Here is a 22071-nt window from a genome sequence, read left to right as displayed (position 1 = left end):
CTTAATCTTGGTGAAAATCCTCCACTTGTTGCCAAACATGGGCTTGCCCAGCAGCAGCTGGTCTCACTTCTGCAGAATGCAAACTCTTTCCAGGTTCACATTTAGTTGAAGCCAGGGAACTGGAGTCAGGTTCAGATAGCCAGCTGAATGGCTGGATTTCGCTTGCTCACACTTGTCCATTGCCATCAAACAGCCCATCTTGCTTTACTTGGGGAATCAAATAGGCAGAGCATATCTCTGGTGAACTGGTGCCAAAGCCCACATGCTCCATCATCACTAGTGGTAAAGGTAAAGGTAAAGGGACCCCTGACCATTAGGTCCAGTCACGGGCGACTCTGGGGTTGTGGCTCTCATCTCGCTTTACTGGCCAAGGGAGCCAGCGTACAGCTCATGTGGTCAGCATAACTAAGCCACTTCTGGTGAACCAGAGCAGCACACAGAAACACCGTTTACCTTCCCGCCAGAGCGGTACCTATTTATCTACTTGCACTTTGTGCTTTCAAACTGCTAGGTTGGCAGGAACAAGGACCAAGCAATGGGAGCTCACTCCGTCGTGGGGATTCGAACCGCCGACCTTCTGATCGGCAAGCCCTAGGCTCTGTGGTTTAACGCACAGCGCTACCTGTGTCCCTAGTGGTAATTGGTTTTAATAATGTCTAGAATGCCATCAAATTGTGCATATGCCGGTAGAATCCATGTCCTTCTCAGCAGGCAGCCCAGAAGCCACACCGCAGCTGGGAAGTGGTGAGCCGGACTATATTTTGAGGGGGGGGGGGATGAACAAATTCCTACACCCCACAAATAACCCAGATATGCAATTTAAATAAAATCACACATTTCACTCATGTAAAAACACCTGGCAGGCCCCACAAATAACCCGGAGATGCATTTTAAATAAAAGGACACATTCTACTCATGCAAAAACACGCTGATTCCCAGACCATCCACGGGCCGGATTGAGAAGGCAATTGGGCCGCATCTGGCCCACGGACCTTTAGGTTGCCTACCCCCAAGTTAAAACCTCTCCCCCTATGAGCTGCATCTGCATGACGATCACTCCCCCCCCCCCAGCAATTAGGCATGGGAAAAGCATGTGAACTTCAAGTTCTTCAACCCTGATCTAGGTCACTAGGTGATAATGGAAAACACAAAATACATAATAAAAACAAAAACAAGAATAACCCAATAATTCCCCCCTCCCCAACATATTTTAAAGGGGAATTGGATGTCAATCAGTCAAAGGCCTGGTTAAATAGGGACATTTTTGCCTGGCACCTAAAGGTGCATAATGAAGGTGCCAGGTGAACCTCCCTGGGGAGAGAATTCTACAGATGGGAAGCCACTGCAGAAAAGGCCTGTTCTTGTGTTGCCACCCTCCAGACCTGTTGTGGAGGCGGCACATGAAGAAGGGCCTCAGAAGATGATCTCAAGGTCCTGGCATGTTCATATGGAGAGAGGCGGTCCTTGAGGTATTGTGGTCCTGAGATGTTTAAGGCTTTATAGGTAAAAACCAGCACTTTGAATTGGGCTTGGAAACTAATTGGTAGCCAGTGCAGTCGGACCAGGATTGATGTAATATGCTCAGTATTAAGTACTGCTATTGAAATGAAAGCATCGCATATAGGGGGAAAGGAATCCATCACCACATACACACAAAAGACCAACTAAGTTTTTATTTTGGTATGAGCTTTTGTGTGCTCATACCAACACGGCAACCTACCTGTAACACATACACACACTGTGTAATCCCGCAACAATTAAGCAACACTGAGGATTGATGTCTTCTATGCCGTTTTCACCATTTCCCATGGCACTGTTGTGCCTCCAGGAAAAAAATGGATAAAGCTGGAGAAAGAGCTATCAAATGCTACCTCTTCTTTTGGGGATGAAGAAAAAGCAACACATTCCTAAGGAATGAGCCAGAGCCAGCTGGCTGACCCTTTGCGATGAAGGAAGGAGAATATGTCCAACAGATCCACACCTCCAGCCTGATTCATGCACAACAGCTAAAATGGTTGGTATCAATAGCTTCATAAAGCACTCCACGACACAACTGCTGCTATATTGGCACCAGCGGAAAAGAAACAACATTGACAAGCAAATGTTTCTATAGATGCATCTTATGTTTTGTGAAACAGCATGAGAAAGCATGTGCCACAAAGACAAGCAGCAAAGAAATTGGCAATGTTTCAAACAAAGTGATCAGCAGAGTGAACAGTGAACTGCTTTCTAGAAGGATCTCAAGAGCAGTTGCCAATGGAATAGAGTCTGCTATAGTACGCGGAGGAAGCCTAAAAGCTTTGTACTCAAAATACCTTGGTATTTTGGAAACTCCGCAGAGGAGAAGAGAGAGGGAGAAACAGTCCTTGAAGTTTTACTAACATTTTAAGAGGTTGTCATAACCGAGTGACACCACGCTCATAACAAATGGCACTCAAGCTATGATTTCATTGTTCTAATTGTTCTTATGATCTCTACTTGAAAGGGGGGGGAAATGTAAGTAAAAATATCCTGGGGTTTTTTTTTGCTAAAAACAAGCATCGAAGCTTAGACAGTTTAAAATGTTGCTCAGTCAGTCCTTAGTGTGGAAGAGCAATTAATCTTTACCTAGTTAACACAGGGTATAGCAGCATTCAAGAATACTCACCCTGAAGAACACACACGGTACCTACCGGTAACTGTGTGCAGAATGGGGCTTTTATTTTGCTTAATACTGGTATATGTAGGGTTTGATGTCAGCGTTGCTTGTGCAGGTTCACTTTTATTCGCTTGTGTTCTTTTGATGGTGAGAGAGATTGGGGTTGGCCATGGGTGTGGTTGTTCATTTGTGGTTGGCTGTGATTGTCTTTGTTTTCATGGGGCTTGTAGTTACCTACCTCTTGGAAAGCATCAGCACAAATACTTCTACCAGTAGTTACTATCTGCCTCATGGAAGCAACATCCAGATTTTGAAACTGGATATGGTGCAATATTTCTCTCTATAGGTTTCGTGTTTCATAAGTAGGCCTGGGTGATATATCAATATATTGCCCAGGACCGGTATGTGGGAGCAGACCGCGTTGACAGCTTCACTCGGTGGAGTCCCTCTGCCTCCAGCGCCCAGCACGCTGAGGGAAAAACAAACTAGCCGGGAGCTGGAGCCCCATGAGGCGCTGGGGTGAAAGTGCCTCAGCTCCCCCAGTATCTCGTTGGCTGAGGCCAATGCAGTTTTTCTCAACATTGCGGTATATCATCAAACTGAGATGTTAGGCTGATGATACACCGCGATGTTGAAAACCCAACACCACCCAGCCCTATTCATAAGCCACTCAGGGAATTTTATGGAAGAGTGGAGTATAAAACCCTAAAATAAAAATAAAATGATAAACACAACGATCAAATCTTAGGCAATTGTGCCTCCGTAGAACCCCAAGTGCAAAGAACAATGACTCTCTCTCTCTCTGCGTTGTTGCTGTAAAATAAGACTCACAAGAAAATAAAACCACCCAATAGAATAATATGCATTTGTTCTACTGAGCACAATAATAATCTGTTCTACTTTGTCAAAAACAGCTTATTTTCAGAGGCTGCCATACTGCGTTCTTCTGGTGGTTTTCCATCACTAATGCTTCAATCCTTGGCTCATTCTAGCTCACTGTAATCTGTGGGGCTGATTAAAGACTTCTCTGTGATAAACAGATTGAGGGTAGCAGTCTAAAACTGCACCCCTCAGTTCACTGACTCAAGGCCAATCCTACTAACAAAATGGCTCTATTCTGGAATAAGACAAGGAAATTTGACTGCACGCACACTAACCCACCTGCAGCATTAAAATGTAGTTTTGCTCAATCTGGAATTCTTCGTGCTCATCCCCAGCATGCTGCTTTCGACCTAGACTGATTCTAGATTCTTATCTGTGCCCTACGCAGCTCCTGTCCCATTTCATGAGATATGGAATCACAGACCTCCAACCTGCTGACCTCCTGAGCTTTGTGGCTCCAGCCTCTCCTTTTGCCAGCTGACTGTCTGTTTTCATTTGCAGTGACAAATGAGTTGTTAAAGGTTTCCTGTTTATCTCCATGGGGCGGCACCAGATGCTGAATGTGTGCTCTTGTGTAGAATATTTCTCCCACCCACTTCCTTTGGAAGCACTTCCCTGGGAAACTCAACACACACTCCCCCTTGTCGCATAGTCAGCTCCCGACAACAGGGCCGGAAGGCCTGAGTCTGTATGACGCTGGTCTGACCTCAGAGCACTAGCTCATTTTAGTCCCTCATATGCAAGTTGTGAAATACGTCCATCTGTCCCCAAGACTGCAGAAACTGGTGGATTCAGTTTTCCTCTCTCATCACTTTACACAACTTACAATGGGCTGAAGTCAAAAGCATGCAAACAAAGAGGAAAATATTCCTCTCACTGGTCCATGAAGTCTGCCATCCCATGCCTTCCATAGCAGCCAGTACTAAAAGGAAGGGCAAAGCACACCATGGCAGCAATCTCTCTCCTCACTTTTGCAGTCTGATTTCTCCCCAAAATTCCCCACCCCATTCCAAATAGTAGGTGAGTGGATTTGCTAACAAGCCACCTTTTTCCAGATAGGGGAAGGCTTCACACCCAAAGCAGCATTCCTGCCAGCCACACATTCTCTTGCCTTTGAATCAGAGAACCAGACCCGGAAGCAGCTTCATCAGGGCAGCTTGACAAGACAAGCCATAAATCCCATCCAGTATCCAGGCCTCCATATATTCCAGCACTCTGCTGGGCTTTTTTCTTTAGGGAAAACTATTTTCTGTGAAAGATGTGCTTTTCCCTCCTCCCTCCTTTGCAGAAGTGGGGAACTTGGGGGTGGAAAATTAATTTATCATTTAGCTCAAGAAACATCCTTAAAAAGCCCTGTTCTCTGGCCTGGCAATGTCACATGGCCACTCAATGAAGCCCTGCTAGGCTGACATCTTGTCTGCAAAGAGCCCCACAGCACTGTAAAGAAACATGGGGCTTTTTATAATATTATTTGAACTAAGCAAGCAGAGACCTCAGTCACCTTGTTAATTCCAATGGTATGCACAAACTCTGCCACTTCCCTTGAAATTTATTTGATTTGATTATTTTATTTTATTTTATTTATACCTAAGTTCTACCTCCTTTTCTGGTAGCAACATTGCTTTGCCTCTATTTTGAATAGGCAAAATAAAGGTCATCTGAAGGTTTGGCACAACACTAATATACTCTACCAATCTATGGAATTAATAGTGTATTCCATTTCCTAATTCATACACACACACACACACACACACACACACACACACACACATCCTTCCTAAGGTGCCCAGACCAAGAGATTCCAGAGTTTCTCAGGACAACCTTTGCAGTTTGGAAACATTTTATTCAACCTGTTGTAACTTGAACTCATTCATTCTTGCCCTTCTTTCAAAACACCTTGTAAGCTGCTGTTCTCTTTCAGTTCCCACCCTTGGTACCCTTTAAAAATATTCTGCATGCATGCATACACATACACACAAACCGTTGCTTCCTCTAGCTGTAGTTTCACATCTCCCCTTCTATTAATAATCTGTTCTAAGTTTACTGGATCCATTATGCCACACCTAATTGAATAGGCCAGGCTGCTTCATCACCCCCTTCACATTTCCCCCCTTTTTACTCTTCCCTCAGCCCCTGCACATTTGGGGAAGCGTCATACTGACTATCCATCTCTTCAGCATCTCCAACAGAAGGCCCATGGGGAAGGGAGTGGGAGAAGGACTGTTCATATGGTGACTGTTCAATTAGGGGGAAACAAAGGGAGAATTCTGAGCAACTGTGGCTGACTGACCTCTAGGAACAGGGAGACCAGCTAGTTTCCAAAGGAATACAGTGGTACCTCGGTTTAAGAACAGCCCTGTTTACGAACTATTCGGGTTACAAACTGGAAGTAGTGTCCCGGTTTGTGAACTTTACCTCGGTCTAAGAACAGATGCTGAACAGTGGAAGGGCACTGGTGGTGGGAGGCCTCATTAGGGAAAGCGTGCCTCGGTTTAAGAACGGTTTTGGTTTAAGAACAGACTTCTGGAACGGATTAAGTTCGTAAACCGAGGTACCACTGTATAGCAAAAGACTCAATTTCTGTTGCATTTTTCTGTTGCACTCTCTCAATATTACCTAGCCAAGACTCCCTTACTCTGAAGTAATAGTAAAACTCAACAAGAAGTGTTTAACAAACAAAGATAACTGGTTTTTTCTGCAACTTTAAAAATAATATTTTCATATTTTCAGCATAACAAAGCAACAGGAGGGCACTGCATTTGTTGAGGCAGAAGCTCCCATGGCCCAGAGCTCACACTGTCCAACATATGCCATGTTATCTGTGGATTAACAGATACATACAACACACACACACACACACACACACACAGCAGAGCTTAGACAGAAGGTCTAACAAGTGTGGTGGCCACGATGCGGAGTGGATATGACCCACTTCCAACTGGCAGTGAATCAGCAGAGCAAGATGAAGAGAATACACAAACACCTAAGAGAAACAGTTACCAGTACTTTCTGTTGTGAATAGTCATGTGCACACTGCAGTCCTATCAGGGTCGGCTCTAGGGGTAGTCTGGGTGGCGGGGAACCAGGGCGCCAGCCCGGTAGGAGGGCGGTGTGCGGCAGAACCGCGCAGAAACCATGCTGTGCACTGCATCCGTCCACCAGCCGCGGCAAGAAATGGAGCAGGGCGGGGGCGCCGGAGCGATCTCCACACCATGGCGCCCGGGCGCCCGACGTGCTTGAGACGGCCCTGAGTCCTATAGATTTCTCCTCAGAAGTAAGCCCCACTCAGTTCAAAGGGGACTTAATCCCAACTAAGTGTGTATATGGACTGGAGCCTTGCATCTCTGTTGAACCCAAGCTGGAAAATGTCAAACCTGCAAATGAATTCCTACTCAGCAGGCTCACGCTGGGATCTTCCTTAGAAAGAACAATCCAACTTGTTCAGTTGCAGGTGGATGCTGTATTTATATGGGTTCTTGCTTGTTAACGACATATGTGTTCTAAATTACTATATTGAATCTGGAACTTCATATTGAAGACAGCACATGGTACCAGGAGAGAAACACATTGTTATGGAAAGGCACAATGGAATATTTGAGGGGACCACATCCTTTATCTGTCTCATATGAGGGAGCTGAGGACTGGAAGAGGGAAGAATTTGAGTGCAGCACAGAGCAAGGGACACTGACATATTCTCTTTCATTTCTCCCAGTGCCCCCTCTTGCTTTTCCACAGCAGTGCAAATGCCTACCTTAATGCCACACTCCCATTTTCCCCCTCTTCAATTCTTCCTCCTCTCCAGCTTTCTTTCTCCATCACCAGAGCCCTAAAACTGCCTCCCTCTCACACCTTCCTATTTCCCATATATTCCACCATTCCTTCAAATGTCACCTTTATCCCCACCCAATTCCACCTGCTCCTTCCCCAATTCCTCCTCTCTCTTCCCCCTTGTCACCAGAGGACCAGAACTGTCACACACCCCTTTTCTCCCTCGTCAAGACCTTAAGTCATTTACTGCAGTCCCTGACTTTCCCCCTCCTGCATCCTCCTCTTTCCCCCATCCCTGTCTTTAGATCTTTGGGAAACAGCCAATGAAAACAGCACAATGGCACAGATTAGTGCAAATATAGTATAGAGAGAAAAACACCTGCCTGTCATGACAGCCACTGTGAAAAGTGAGTAACTCTGTTTCATAATATTATTCTGATTTTAATTCCTGCATTTCACATATATAATCTCAATAATCATCTCAATACGCCTTTAAGGCAGGCAGGCAGGCAGGCAGGCAGGCAGGCAGGCAGGCAGGCAGGCATGTGTGCTCATTGGGGTCTTCCCCAGACCATAATCTCTTGAAGGCAAAATCTACAGGTACTGTTCTTCTCATTTGTTTTGTGAGAAACTAGCTTGCTTCCACCTTTCAGTGTTTTTAGACAATGAATTCCTAGCAATGAAATCCTAGAAAGCTAGAGTGAAACACTCAGACAATAATGAGTGGTTCTTGGTTTGTTTTTAAACCTTTTCTGCTTATCTTCTCTGCCCCATTGGGGGGGGGGGAGGACCAGATTTCCAGAATTTTAGTGTGGCTGCGACTAGGGAGCAGTGTGTTAACTCAGAAACATATGGTTGTAGCAGATGCAGCAGCTCATGAGCTTCCTCATTCAAGTCTTATTGCATTGGGGGGGGGGGAATTTTCTTTTATGAGTTTCTAAACATCTTAAAATGTACTTAGTTAATGCTACTAAAGTCCACAATTATTATATTGCAGGGAGCAAGACTATGGCTGAGAAAGTGTGAGTTTTGCCAACCCTACAAAGTAGCCCAGTGTTGTGATACTTGTTGCAATTATGGAAAAAATATTGCTGTCTCCAATGTAGGCAGCTTATCTGCCTAATTTGGCAAGGTAGGGTTTGAATTGAAGTGTTCCAAACTAAATTCTCACTTTCCAGCCCAGTTGCTATCATTTAGAATAAAAAAATTCCTTCCAATAGCACCTTAGAGACCAACTAAGTTTGTCATTGGTATGAGCTTTCATGTGCATGCATATTTCTACAGATACTTTTTTATTGCACTATTCAGATTCTTTTTTGTTTGTTTGATTGTTTCAACTACGGCAAACCAACATGGCTACCTAACTGTAACTAAAATTTAGAATACAGTAATTCTCAAACATCAATAGCACTTCAGAATGGTTGGACGCAATTAAATCATTTGAAATGAATTTTCCCACTTGTTTGTGCTCAAAGGCCCCTTTCCGTGGAACCTCATTAAATACCTGTAATGAATACTCCCATTACAGATGCAAAGCTTAGGTTAATCTTAGAAACCAAGTTGCACACTAATACAGGACGTTTACTCAGAAACAACTCTCACAGCATGTGTGTGGACTTACTCCCAAGTGTGCACAGGCTTCTTCAAGACTTTAACTGCTGTGCAACGCCAACCACTCTCAAATGCTGAAGGACATGTTATTTGCTGCAAATCCTCTCCTGTACGCAAAAGACACTCCCCAAAGTTTCATACATGCTGGTGTGGGAGATTTTTCTTCCTCTCCGCGCTTCCCTTTTTTGTTCGCTTTATCATGGAGTAAGCATTTTGTAGCCTGGGGTATCTGTCCTATTTTGCTATAGGAAGAAGGCAGTTAATATCCTTACTTTACCTTCCTGCTAGTGGAATGCCCTTGAGCCACAGCTTGGAGGCTGGCCTGTTAGTAAATGGCACAAACATCTATTGGCAAGGGGCAATGTGTGCACAATCTCCCTTGAGCTTTATCAAACTATGTCTGAGCTAGCTTAGTTCTTTTCTCTCTTACTTGTTTCAAAGGCTCCTTCAACCAAGAGGCAGGCCAACGCTTATTCCCCACATGGAGAGAGAGAGAGAGAACCCAGAAGCTTTCACTGGCTCTAATTGAAACAAGGATGATCAATACACAACAGGTTTAATGAGCTTCCTCTTACAAGGCACTCCTACAAATGTAGTTCAAACAAGCTTCTTTTTTCAAAAGGCTAATTTATTTCCCATCACCTGCAGGCTTCAGATTTAGCTTATTAAGCCATAATACATGTTATTTATAAACTGTGTAGGCTGTTTTGGGGGGCACAGCACCCGTAAGGCAACTTACATTATGATATACACACACAATACAACAACAATCTACCCTCAGTTCCAGTCTAGTAACTTTGCTACAAAACAACAAGGGTATGATTGTAGAGTGGACTAAAGGAAGGGGATTACAAGGCAAACACCACTCTTGTGTCTCCTCCAAAATGAAACGAAATGCACTAGAGAAATGCAACATGATAATGGTCCGACAGCCACCACATTTATGCAAATTAATGATGTCTAAAATATCCTGATGAGTTAGCCTGATGAGTTTGCAGCTCATCCAGCTTTTATCATCTGCACAGAACCATCAGTGAACATGGCACTTTACAGAGAAATATAGCAAATAAAAAAAAAGGACAGGTCTCTGCCTCAAGGAGCTTCCAGTCTAGATTTTGAAGTGTTAAAGGGCTGGGAGGGAATGGAACAATAGAGGGAGATGTGATAGGGTAAACTGAGGGGGGGGGATATGAGATGCTACATTGAATCGACACAAGCAAATGATATTACACATGCTTAAACATCATTTTGCTTGAAGAAAGGGACAGATATCAAGCCAACATCTTCACAATATGAAGTTTGAGAAGGGACAGATATCAAGCCAACATCTTCACAATATGAAGTTTGAGAAGGGATTTGAACGAAGAGGGAGATGTGCCTTCAGTAGTTAGTCAAACAAACAAACAAACAACTCACCCATTCCTGCTAGAAAGAAAAGATTTGGCATGCAAGACTCAGTAACTGCAATCTGTCTCCCCATCAGCTAGGAACAATGGCACAATTAGAATCCCAGCTGCACATACTCAGCCTCTTGTCCCGGCTTGTTATAGGGATAGGAGGAAGGGAAAAGAAAGTTGTTATTCCTTCATGGAGGACACAGGAGGTCCCACTGGGTCCTGCACTAGATCAGGTCAGGTTCATCCCAGATTCAGCCTTATTAGCATGAGAAGATAGGGGAAGCATTTTCCCCTTCCCACTGGGAAAATTAAAGTAGTTTCACACACAAGAGAAGTTTTGAGTGAATGGTACAGGACCTCTCTAGGGGCCCAGTACCAATTGTGCATTTGCAATAATTTTTTAAGGAAAAGTTGTTTTTAGATTTGATTTGGGGTAGGTGTGTGCCAGTGTTTGCAAACCCTCTTCTGGAAGTGACTACAGAGGGCACCTACCAGGGAATGCAAACAATCCTTGGCACTGCATGGATTAGTTCCCCCCCCCTTCAGAAACCACAGGGCCCCTATTGCTCCCTTCACTCCACTCCACAACTGTGGATGGACAAGTTTGCATTTCAGGTCTATTACCTTCCCTTCCTACATTCTCTTTTCATTCTCAGCTTGCAAAAAAAAGGAGCAACTGCAACTCCCTCCCACCCCCACCCCTGTGCACTCCATCTTGGCAAAACTGCAAAGACTTAAAGGTTAAAGAAGCACATTTTGGGATAGAAAGAAAAGTGTAAGATAGCTGCTAAACAGCCTTGCCCCCCCCCCCCTCCAAGAATAAAACAGGCCTCAGCATCCCCACACCCACCTTACCCTGCTGGCCCCATGGCACACAGTAGGCCTCAACACAAAGGCCTGCATACATCGTATTTCATTGCAAAGTTTGCCCATAGGGAAATGTGTTTTACAAAGGTTGGGTGGTTGCCACTTGATTCATTCCCAAATGAAGCCACACTGCATGTTATTAAATCAATAACTTCCGATGCCCCTCCCTCAACCAAGAAGGGGCACCAGATACACCCTTACTATAAAGAGATACCCCATACATCCCAATACACAGAATACTTCGTCCCACAGCAATTCAGCACACATAACTCCCGTACTCTAAAATGTTCCTTTTCAGAACAGTTTATTTTAGAAACCTCTCTGCCTCCCTCCCTCCTCCAACATGCATTAAAACAAGTGGGGGAGAATACACAGCCCGATTTTGTTTCCTACAACCCCCCCCCCCCAAAAAAAGTGGCGAAGCCCCAGCAGTACTGATGAACATAGCAAAGCCCAGAGGGAGGGGGTGGGGAGAGAAAGAAGTTCCCAGAAGAACAGTTAGCAGAGTTTAAAAGCCAAGGCATGTACAAGTCCAACACACCTACCTCTGGGGCTTATGTTCTGCAAAGACAGGAAAACCCAGGCGCTCACACTGTGCTTTCTCAAGCCAGATGGCTAGATAATAAGTAGTAAAGGGGAGGATGGGTTGGGGGGGGGGTGGATTACAGTGAAGTTTTGTCCCTTCTCTTTAGAGTGCAACGTACACTATGTGGAGAGAGGGAAAACTGGGGGTGGGGTGGGGAAGCCTCAGAGGCAGAAATTAGCACACTCGGCTCCATTGGCCAAATATTTACAAAGAGATAGCTGTGAGGCACAAAGCCCTTTTCTTTCTGCAGCAAAGAAATCTGGTCAAGACATGGAAACTGAATTCCCCTAGTCCCTGGTTCTCGCTAGTTTCAGGGTCCTAGACATGAGGCTCACACGCTTTCTTTACTTCCCTCCCCACCCACCCCCAAAAAACCACGCCACGCCGCATCACACCAGGCACCACTAAACCTGAATGGGAAAGAAGCTTGAATCCTTCCTTCCTCGCAAATCCAATTGCCTTGTCATAAAACAGCCCACAAAACACAAGGATTTCTATCCTTCCTCCAGCCCACCCTTCCTGCACCCCCCACCCTGCAAAAAAGCCAGAATGGCAACGCAACCTGAGTGAGGCAGGAAGTGGGGAAGAGAGAGAGAGAAAGCAACCTATCTGCAGTTGCAGTGCAAAGGGGTAGGAGAAAAAAGTTTGAATTATTTCGAAGAACAAAGGCAGTTTTGAGGAGACTCACCCAAGCAGCTGAAAACTCTCTTATTCTCCTGGCTGTGTTAGCAGAGAAAGACCCGCCCCCTCCAGGGTCACATGGTTCAGAATGCTAGTCAATGATCAAAGGAGCATTGTCATTCTCTGAATAATGAGCATCCCACAGTGCAACGGAGGTAGGCAGAAGCTGGGAGTGGGGGATAATTGCTGCCCAGGGGTGCAGATAGCATAGCCAGAGTGGCTAAAAGGGGGAAAGGTTCAGACCCGGCTGTTTAAAAAAAAAGAAAACGGCTGGACATGTTCTCTTGAAGGCAGCACAGTGTCTCCAAGGAGGAGATGAGGCTTTGGTGGTTAAAAGCACTCTCATGGCAGACTCAGAAACTAATATCCTGTCTTCAAACATGTTTACTTAAAAAAAAGTAATTGCCATTCATTTCAGCGGGGCTTGAAGAAAAAAAAAAGCATGCTTAGGTCTAGGTCTGCAATCTTCTGCACTTTTTTTTCTTTCAAGGAGCAAGTCCTGTTGAACTCAAGTGGGCCTTTCTACCAAGTAAACGTGCACAGATTGAGCCTGTGTATCCTCTGAGCTGGCAATGGCAGAAACAAGCTTACTCACAGCAGAGTCCTGGTAAGTTTCTGCAAGTCTGGCCACAATCCTCATGAAAAGCCCCAGTGAACTTAATAAACAACAACAACAACAACAACAACAACAACAGCTATTATTATTATTATTAATTATTATTATTATTATTATTATTATTATTATTATTATTATTATTATATACCCCACCCATCCGGCTGGGTTTCCCCAGCCACTCTGGGTGGCTCCCAACAGATTAAAAACAGATTAAAACATCAAATATTAAAAACTTCCCTAAACAGGGCTCAGTGAAACTTGCTTCTGAGTAAGCATGTAGAAGATCAAAAGGCTGCACTTCAAAAGCATGAGTGCTAATTCAAAGCAGAAGATTAATGCCAGTGAAGACCCCCCCCCAAAAAAACCAACATTTATTCAGTTTTACACACAGCAGCAGCAGCAGCAATGCAAAAAGCCAGTGAAGAAAAGCAGTTGGGAGCATGAGGCTTGGAAATGGCAAAGCTAAATCCAAATCCCACCTTAATTCTCTGGGTAGGTCTACTCCACAGGGTTGTTGTGGTGTTCAATTGTTGCCCTAAGGTCTTTGTATAACTAAGCACACATGATCCCTATTGATATCTCCCCACCACCACGTCCATTCCAAGGCTGGCCCCCTCACACATATAAAGCACGGGTGCTCATTTCTCCCCCTCCTTTGCCAAAGTCCTCCCATCCCAAGACAAAAGTACAGGTACCTCAAAACACAGAATGGGAAAGCAAACAAGGCCTTAATGGGGCAATGCGGAGGGTGAACGAAGAACAAGCCAAATGCTAGCATAAATGGACAAAATGAAAACAATGAAGATGGAAACTGAACTGGCTGGAGTTCAGGAGACTGAATGACTTCTTATAGGTGAAGCAGCTGGGAGGCAGAGACATTCTTAACTGGAACACAGGACTGGGTTTCCTGACTGCAGACCTAAAGCTGATGATGGCCTGATCCAGCAAGTGTGCCTAACCTGACTGATATCAATGGGACTAAAGGATCAGGCTATTAAAAGGAAGTCTTCCTCAAAACCAGTTGTTGTTGTTTTATTTCCCTCACCTTCTTGGGATGCATGTTTTGGATAAAATTATGTGCACATTTAATTTGGAGTACTGGTAAATATGGCTGTTAAGGGAACTTTGCCAAGTTGCTAGCTGTTAAGGAAAACAGCTCTAGAAAATTTGTCTGCCCTTTCAACCAGGTGTTCTGTGCATTGGAATTCTTTTCCCCCTGCCCCACCCAAGAAAAAAGCCTGGCTTTTATGGTTAGACGAATGGAGTAACATTTGGCAAACAATTATTTTGCTGTTTTCTCTTTATATGCCACTGAGCGCAGTAATTGTGGCCGTCTTCTAAAAGAAGGAAGAATCTGGCATTTCAGACTAGTGGAATGTGTATGTATCAGGAAGAAACATAAAAATGATAGATTAGTTTTGAGAGAAACATTTGGGGGGGGGCAGTGGACTATTCATTAGTATTCAGAGGGAGTCAGCGTCCATTCCTGCTTTGCAGGCCCCTGCCCAAGATTAACAAAGGGGACTTCAAAGCTCCCTGTAAGATAGGCTAAATAAATTACAGAGGGTAAATAGATTGTTTTGTGTTATTACCAAGCTATTCCTATAAAGCTACACTACAGTCTTGGTGCTCTCCAAATGTTGCTGGTTGTGGCAGATGAGAGTTGTAGTCCAACAACTTTCATGAAGGGCACAAGTTTGGTGAAAGCAGCTATGCAGCCTAAAGGAGGGATGCTTGGATCAAATGCTGCAGGCAAGAGCTTGCAGACTTGGAGGGGACCTTTCATCATGAAAGCTAGCAAACGCACACCAACACATTTTGGACCCCTGTATATTCTGTGGTTGGTGGTTCCCATCTCAGATAGGATGCATCCTATGAAGCTTCATTGGTGTGCGGCTTTTAAAAAATATATTTTATTGCATTGTGATTTTAAATAATTATACTACACTGCATTCAATGGGCACTAGGAAGGTAAGGCAGAAACAGTAAGATAAATGAATAACGGGCAGAAATTCAACAGAAGAAGCTTTCTCATGACATTATCTGATACAGTGAAAGCCTCACTTGTTGAATTTGTGTCTTCCATGTAGCCGTTAAGAAACAGGGCTCCTGCCTCTGAAAAGGGGACAGCTCTGTTTACACACCTCTCCACAAGTATGTTATTTGGACATGTCTATCAGTGGAGCATAGTACCAGGCAACATGTACCAGAACTCGGGGGAGGGGGGGAGGCCAACTCTTTTAAGAAGCTGAAAGGAAAAGCAGTTGTGAACAGGCCTGGAGGTAAACTCAAAAGTATTTGCAGACACAGACTAATGGGGCTTGGAAAGGTTTCAAAGTTCATCTAATGGTCCATTCTCCTACAGCACCAAGACTAAAAAAATAAAAATACAGGGAGCAGCTATAAATTGATAAAGTATTGCCTCTATGCAGCAACTTGGTAACAAAATGGAATTTTGTTTTTTTTAGAGGAAGGGGGAAAAATGGAAGTGTTAACTGATAAATAAGTCAAAGGCTGTTAAGCCAAACTATGAATGTCATTATTCAGTTTAAACAGGAAATTTGCTGCATTTTGACCTGTCATGCTATGCTATGGGCTGAGCTGTTCCAGAGACTGCAGCAACAGAAAGATAACGTTTTGGTTACATTTAAGAGATAGCTACAAAGATAGCAGGCTGCTTTCAAGAACAGGCAACAGGGTTGCTAAACCAGCCTTACATACCCAGTACAGTATAGGAAGCACAGAGGGGCCTTAAGTCAGTGACAGAGTACAGGCCTTACATACAAAAGGTCCCCAGTTCAATCCAAAGTATCTCCAAGCCCCACCTTGCCTGATACCCTGCCTGGAGAATTAAAGGTAAAGGTAAAGGGACCCCTGACCATTAGGTCCAGTCGCGGACAACTCTTGGGTTGCGGTGCTCATCTCGCTTTATTGGCCGAGGGAGCCAGCATACAGCTTCCGGGTCATGTGGCCAGCAGGACTAAGCCGCTTCTGGTGAACCAGAGCAGCACACGGAAACACCTAGAGAATTACTGTCAGTCAAAAGGATCTAAATCTTAAATGAACCAACTCCTGGCTCAGATTCGCACATACGGTGTCCATATCTCTTGGTGTCCATATCGCTCCATATGAGAGCCCGAGGACAGTGTATAAAAACAGTATTAGCATTACTAGAAACACTTTTCAAAACTTTTGCAAACAAAATCCAGGTGACGCAATGCATCAGCCAGGAGGGCTATTGTTTACTAAGCCTGGAGATTCAGGTACATCATGTTTCTCTGGCTTGCTTATATACCGTATTTTCCAAAATAAATTGGAACACATAAAAACAGAGGAGGATACAAATTCCCACCTATTACAGGCACCAACAGAGCAATCCTATAGTCACAGTACATTGGGACTGGAGACATGCCTGCTTCCCATCCACACCACCCGGTTTCAACTTCTCCAGTTGAATGACTCTCTCTGTTGAGTCTTCTATTCTCATATCTGGGGAATTCCACCAATATTTTCTCTCTCTCTCTCATAGTGGTGGTGTAACTGGCATTCCCCTTCCTGCTTACTCATAGATCTTTCAGTCAGGTACTGTAAGAATACCAATCATTTCCCATCCACCCCATGCCTTTAAAGGATTCACATGAGATTTGTTGTCAGAAGTTTTTGAAAATCCAGGTAACACGATGCTTGCTGCACTCACTCTTTCTGTACGCCTGCTGACACCTTCAGTCAGATGTCAAATGTTGGTGATGCAAGGTGCATGCTGATTTCACCCCTTCAAGGTTTGCTCTTAAAATATAGCCACAATAATGCTTCCTAATAAATTTAATCGTCAGAACTCTAACCCTTTCAAAATTTGGTGTACATTCCACTGTTAAGGAGGTGGATTTTTTTATTTTTAATATACATTATTTCAGTTAACAACTTTCAGAGTTTCAAATCTGAATGAAGAATTGTTGAGCAAATACCCACACGTTCCATTGACTTCTTGATTTGTCAGTTTCTTCTGAAACATAATCTTTTGGCATCCCTATTTCATACAGTTCTTCAGAAGCACTGCCTGGGACTCACGTTACAGAACTGGGAGGTGAATTTATATATATATACTGTATATAGAATATGGTGTAAAAAGATGCACCCCATAGCGGCAAGTGCTTCCCACTGTATAATGTGTGCAGCAGCCCTCCATAAGACCCATATATAACACTGTGGAAAGAAATGTTGCTGTTTGCCATCTAGTTCTGGGGAACTCAAAAGTCTCTGCACACTGCTTTGGCTGGCCTAAAAAGGGTACTGCCCTAATTCAGAGCCAGTGTGGTGTAGTGGGCAAAATGCTGGACAAGGATCTGGGAGACTGGGTTCAAATCCACACACAGCTATGAAGCTCACTTGGGCCAGTCACCTTCTCTCAACCTAACCTACCTTGCAGGGTTGTTGTGAAGACAATACAGGGAGTTGTGCAGCCATAGGTGGTACCTTGAGCTCCTTACAGGAAAGGCAGAATATTAAGACAAGAATAAATCAATAAATTTCAGAAACGTAGGGTCATTCTGAAGCAGAGGATCTGGCCTTATCTTCCCCAACCACCGTAGCCAAAGTTTGACAGGTGTGTGGGGCATCAGGTATCCCAATGTTACCTGCACCATTTGAAATTAAACTGTGTGGTGCTTTGAAGCTGCTATGGTCAGCTGACGATCAAAGCGTCAACATGCTGCCCATGGCTCCCTGCAGACACGGATGGTCAGCTGATCACCTCTGCCAGCAGAGATCTGTGCACAACATTATGGGAGCTCTAACAATCACCAGACCACCAGGGCCTGAAGAGAGCCATTTCAGGCACTATGCAGAGGGTTCTGTAGGCCAGCGTTTCTCAACCGCTGTTCTGTGGCACACTAGTGTGCCGCGAGACGCTGGCTGCTGTGCCGCGACGTGTGGCATCGAGAAGGGCGATTTGCATTGTCATGTGCCTGGCGGCCGCCAATATCCAGCGCTTACCCGCCGGAAAGCAATATTTCTCCTCCTCTTTCCCAAAGCTCAGTGCAAACGAGCCTGGCGGCCGATGGCAGTGGCACTTCTCTGCCGCCAGTGGAGGTGGCAGGGCAGTCAGGGCACCCGTGGACATGCCGCATGGAGGGTTTCTGCCACCTGAAGCAGAGGCTCAGCCTGTCTAATGGCTGGGCCGGCTCTGATCCAAGAGCAGATATTGTCTGTACAAAATGGTATCTGAACTGTATCTAGTGGGCAACCAGCCAATAACAGCTCAGTGGGGGGTTAATATGAACAGTGTGGGAAGAGTGACTTGTCGGGAGTGACTCAAGAGTGCCAGGCACTCTGCTGTGCATAATCATGCTCCAAGGTCTGAGCTGGGATTGCTTGATATGTTTAGATTTCCCATAGATGTATGGGATCATTAGGATAGTTTGCTCTGACTACAATAACACATTTACCTGGCCTTCCTGCTTGCTTCTGCAACAGGTCTATTCCTCAGCTTGCCCCATCACTGCTTCCTGTTTCACACTCCTACACCCAACTCTAATGCTCAGTCCCTGCTTTCTCTCCCCATGTCCATCTGATGCTCTGCAGAGCCACAATGGCCACTCAGTAAGCAGCCATCCTATGTTCAGCCACTCCTTCCCGACTCTTGCCACCACCACCACCACCCTTCCTGTAGTAGAATAAGGAAAACAGTGGGTCAAATATGAAATGCAACATTCCACTAAAGGAGCCACACCATTTTAATTCAAATTTAATTGAGATTTATTTGACCAATAGAGCAGGTTGGTGGGGATGGTGGAGGTGGGAGAGAATGAATCAAGATCACCTAATAAAATGAAGCCAAATTCAGTTGGGCAATTCAGAACTGAACAATTCCGCTGAGATCTCTGCATTATAATACTGAACTGGTTCCTCCATTATAAGTTTGCAGGGCATGGCTATGCTGAATTGTCTCCTCACAGAGGTTAAGGAAAAAATAAATATGCTTATGAACAAGGACAGGCTGTCACCTCCAGAGGGCAGCTCAACCCTTCCTTTCTGCTCCAATGGAGTTGCAGGTTTGTGAGCCACTGGGCAAAGTATGGTTTCCCAGGTGCAAAACATTCAGGGGGCACAAGTGAAATACTTGGAGCAGGACCAGATAGAAACTGCACAAGAACACAAAGGTACCCTAGGTCTTAAAGTTAAATAGGGTCACAACTTTGACTCAAAAATGCACATTCACAAATATCCTGCACTTTGAAAAACCTTCAGAAGCCTTTAAAAGCTTCTCTATTATCGATAACCACTGCAGTTTGGAAAATTCCTTTCCCTGTACTGATGGGACCTGGAATGCTGCCCTAAGGAATTCCAAGTTAAGGTAAAAAGAAGAACCAGGCAGTGGCGGACTAAGCAGTTTTACACTTGTACAAAGAAGATGGAGAGGAGAAAGACAGAGTTACTACAGCTCCATGTTGTGACAACACTGCTGCATTTCTACAATCTTTGTGACAATGTCAAATTGGAAGCTGTGTTTAGCCTCTTTCCTCCTTCACACACCATGTCGGTACAAAGTTAGCCTGGGTGTTCACTGCAATGACACAGAAATCTATTGAAGCTAGTGTAGTCTGTTGGACAAAGACACAAATCCAGGTTTTCCTACTTTCTACATATGCCCTTAAAGTAAATACATACAGCCTGTTCAAACACAGTTGTTTCTTCATTCAGCCTTATTTTGGAACTTTTTAAGGATTAGAGTGGGGCTAGGGATGGAACACCTTTAACATGATGAGTTCTGTTGTTAGCATTGCCAATCAAAATGCAAACACTATACGGAGAAACCTGCCCCAGTATTCCATGGTGATATACTAACTAGAAGGACTTCAAGCCTTGCTAAGTTTTTCAATGTACAACATTCTGTGATTTTTTTTCTAATTTAGCAAGAGAAGATCCAATTATTCACTGTCTGAATAATACAATCCACAAATTTACAAACTTGGCACATTTAAACTTCAATGGGCTTAAGTCCATGGAGACTAAACCTAGTGCAGTTATGCATGCACTAGGTTTGCAATTTGCCTTTCACAGGCTCTAGATCAGGCATCCCCAAACTGCGGCCCTCCAGATGTTTTGGCCTACAACTCCCATGATCCCTAGCTAACAGGACCGGTGGTCGGGGAAGATGGGAATTGTAGTCCAAAACATCTGGAGGGCTGAAGTTTGGGGATGCCTGCTCTAGATCATCCTCCAAATCCAGGGCAAAAGTATTCTTTGGATATGTTCACATTACCACTTACTCAACAACCAGGAGCTCTCCCTGCTAGTTTTTGAAGCCACAGTCACATAATGTTAGCCACAATCTATATGAACTCTGTAGTTTCTTTAAAATACTGCTTTTATGCTTCCCCACTCCCTCAAACCAGCTTCAATCCAGCTATAAAACTTAAGCTTCAGAATGGTGTGTACATTTGAGACAGCCGTTGCACATGTGCAGATAAGCACACATGCACAGACAACAATTTCATGAATAGGAGTTTGTAAACTGTTTTGAGATTTTTCCTACAACCCAGTGGCATATGAAATCAATAAATCGGAGTTCAGAGGTGGGTGGGTGCAGGAGCAAGGAAGCCAAAATGGTCATGTGAAGACTTTCCTGCTCCCTCTCTGAGGTGACACCTCCGGGTATGTAAATTCAATCAATCAATCAATCAGTAAAACATTGTGCGAATGCAGCTTGAAACAAAGCAGGGGGAATGACTTCGCTGCATTGTAAATCGCTAATGTGAACATACCCTCTGTCCCCTGGGCAACAATACTGCAAGTGGCCCCAACATTTCCCATCCCACTGTTTGGGGTTTGTGTGCTGCCTTGTGTGCTGGGAGAGTCTTATTATATCCATTGGGAGTCGATGGGAACCAAACTGTCTTAAATCCAAAAACTTCTGAGCAGAGTTCTTAGGCTTGGGGATATGTGTCAGAACAAGATTGAAAGAAAAGGTTTTTGTTTTAAACGGTGTATAGCTTTCCAAGATAGTTTACATGTGGCAAATTCTGTCTTGCCAGCAGATAGCTCTTGGCAGTTGCTTTCCCCCTTAGAACTTGAGAGCTAGTAATAGAGGTTACTGGCTACTAGCGTCAGCTATGAGAAAGGAAGTCCCTTGGTTCAAATATCACCTCAACCACAAACCCCACAGCTGCCTTTACAAATGTAAGCTACCATTCTCTCGTCTTCAGCTGCAATGTGGAGGTAATTACTGTATATTAAAATGCACTACATAAATGTTAAGTATTATCAACTTAATGGCTGGAAACGGTGTTTTTTTTCCCTTCGCCATTCACCAAGCGGCTTGGCTTTTGAGATCTGAGCTGAGCTGTGGCTAGAGGGTGGAGGAGGAGCACTCGCAGGTTCGCTGAGGTCAGGGGTGCTCTGCTCTGAAGGTTTTTCAGTTGCGCAGGAAGGATGTAGCTTTTCTTTCTGGTGCACTTTGGTTTTAGCCAAGGGCAACATCCTGCTTCTACAGCAAGGCCTGCAAAGCGAGGCCCTAGAGCTTGCAGCAGAGCAACCAGATGGCTCTTATTTTCAGGGAAACACTTTCTTGTAGAGTGCTGAACCTTATCCCAGAGCACCGCAGCACCACAGGGCATAGCGGATGTATTCCTGATTTCACAACATTCCTAGATTCAATGCAAATGCAATGCAACTCCACACAGTATTTCCCATTTTGGGAAATCTTGACCAGAGAGAAGCTCAAGCCTGAGGCGAAACCATGCCAGTTAACAGAGTACTGTACAGGTACCTTAAGATTTTAAAATGAAAAAAGTTAAATATATTATGAGCCTATATTTTGCTTACATATATATCTCTACTGCAACACTTTCTCCTGGCAGTTTCCCCTTCCCCTTTCTTCATATTTCTGCAGAGGGTCTGGCTGAAACAAAAACTGCTCCCCACCACCACCACAGTCCACATCCAAACACACTCTGCACAGCCCATATTGTACAAATCCCAATGCAACATGATATTGATGACCCCACACCCCCGTAGGGCTGCCTTA

The 22071-nt window shown here is 44.4% G+C and overlaps 1 protein-coding gene across 5 annotated transcripts in view; it reads right to left on the bottom strand.

The window, feature by feature from the left end:
- Positions 1 to 22071, bottom strand: part of SEPTIN9 (septin 9) — a 221932-nt gene that overhangs the window by 42284 nt on the left and 157577 nt on the right. Inside the window, exon 1 of one of the 5 annotated variants that reach the window (XM_035104588.2) lies at positions 12438 to 13096. The exons of 3 other annotated variants lie outside the window; for them this stretch is intronic. The gene's annotated coding sequence lies outside the window, so the exon portion shown is untranslated. Of the gene's footprint in view, positions 1 to 11708; positions 12114 to 12437; positions 13097 to 22071 lie in introns of those variants that run through there. One more of the 5 variants, XM_060271825.1, reaches the window with a different exon arrangement.

Source organism: Zootoca vivipara, chromosome 2, assembly GCF_963506605.1.
Source record: "Zootoca vivipara chromosome 2, rZooViv1.1, whole genome shotgun sequence".
NCBI lineage: Eukaryota > Metazoa > Chordata > Lepidosauria > Squamata > Lacertidae > Zootoca > Zootoca vivipara.
The sequence above is the reverse complement of the archived record's forward strand: the minus strand, read 5'-3'. Positions and strand labels throughout refer to the sequence as shown.